General features: G+C 36.1%; 1 non-coding gene across 1 annotated transcript; it reads right to left on the minus strand.

Annotated features, from left to right (window-relative positions):
• Positions 1-1,007: 1,007 nt before the first annotated feature.
• LOC129557677 (U6 spliceosomal RNA) lies at positions 1,008-1,114 on the minus strand. The gene has a single exon (XR_008686271.2). It is a non-coding gene; the product is annotated as a U6 spliceosomal RNA (small nuclear RNA).
• Between the last annotated feature and the right edge of the window lie 482 nt (positions 1,115-1,596).

A 1,596-nucleotide genomic window follows, 5' to 3' on the forward strand; every position in this document is an offset into this window, starting at 1 on the left:
AGAGTCTCTAGGGTTTTCTGTGTAGAGGATCATGTCATCAGCGAACAGTGAAAGTTTTACTTCTTCTTTTCCAATTTGGATTCCTTTTATGTCTTTTTCTGCTCTCATTGCTGTGGCCAAAACTTCCAGAACTATGTTGAATAGTAGTGGTGAGAGTGGGCACCCTTGTCTTGTTCCTGACTTTAGGGGAAATGCTTTCAGTGTTTCACCATTAAGGATAATGTTTGCTGTGGGTTTGTCATATATAGCTTTTATTATGTTGAGATACGTCCCTTCTATTCCCACTTTCTGGAGGGTTTTTATCATAAATGGATGTTGAATTTTGTCGAAGGCTTTCTCTGCATCTATTGAGATAATCATATGATTTTTATTTTTCAGTTTGTTAATGTGGTGTATTACATTGATTGATTTGCGGATATTGAAGAATCCTTGCATTCCTGGGATAAAGCCCACTTGGTCATGATGTATGATCTTCTTAATATGTTGTTGGATTCTGATTGCTAGAATTTTGTTAAGGATTTTTGCATCTATGTTCATCAGTGATATTGGCCTGTAGTTCTGTAGTTTTCTTTTTTTGTGGGGTCTTTACCAGGTTTTGGGATTAGGGTGATGGTGGCCTCATAGAATGAGTTTGGAAGTTTCCCTTCCTCAGCAATTTTCTGGAAGAGTTTGAGTAGAATAGGTGTTAGCTCTTCTCTAAATTTTTGGTAGAATTCGGCTGTGAAGCTGTCTGGACCTGGGCTTTTGTTTGCTGGAAGATTCTTGATTACAGCCTCTAGTTCCGTGCTTGTGATGGGTCTGTTCAGATTTTCTATTTCTTCCTGGTTCATTTTTGGAAAGTTGTACTTTTCTAGGAATTTGTCCATTTCTTCCAGGTTATTCATTTTATTGCCATATAATTGCTGATAGTATTCTCTAATAATCCTTTGTATTTCTGTGTTGTCAGTTGTGATCTCTCCATTTTCATTTCTAATTTTATTGATTTGGTTCTTCTCCCTTTGTTTCTTAAAAATATGGAACACTTCACGAATTTGCGTGTCATCCTTGCACAGGGGCCATGCTAATCTTCTCTGTATCGTTCCAATTTTAGTATATGTGCTGCCGAAGCGAGCACTGTTTGAATGTTCTTAATGATGATTGGAGATAGATATAATGTTAAGAAGTTATGCCATTTAAAAATCAGGAATGGATTTTTAAACAATTGGATTGAAATAATTGTTCACATACAGTGTAATTCACCCATTTAAGATGTGCCACTCAGTGGTTTTTAGTATGTTCACAGATATGTGCAACCATTACCCTGTCAATTTTAGAACATTTCATCACTTCAAAGAGAAACCTCATACCATTTGGCTCTGTCTCCATTCCCTCCCAACCCTAAGCAGTGACTAGTCTACTTTCTTAATAAATTTCCCTTGTCTGGACAATTTATGCAAATGGAATCATATAGTATGTGGGACTTTTTTGTAACTGGCTTCTTTCACTAGAGAACTAGATGCTGAATTTGATCAAACATCTTTTTAGGAAATATTAGAGAAATATCCTACTTTTAAATTTGGACATTTCATATGGGTTTGTCTGTCTTGCAATCACAAT

Source organism: Moschus berezovskii, chromosome 7, assembly GCF_049115385.1.
Source record: "Moschus berezovskii isolate FMDL1 chromosome 7, NW_MosBer_1.0, whole genome shotgun sequence".
In the NCBI taxonomy this organism is placed as follows: domain Eukaryota; kingdom Metazoa; phylum Chordata; class Mammalia; order Artiodactyla; family Moschidae; genus Moschus; species Moschus berezovskii.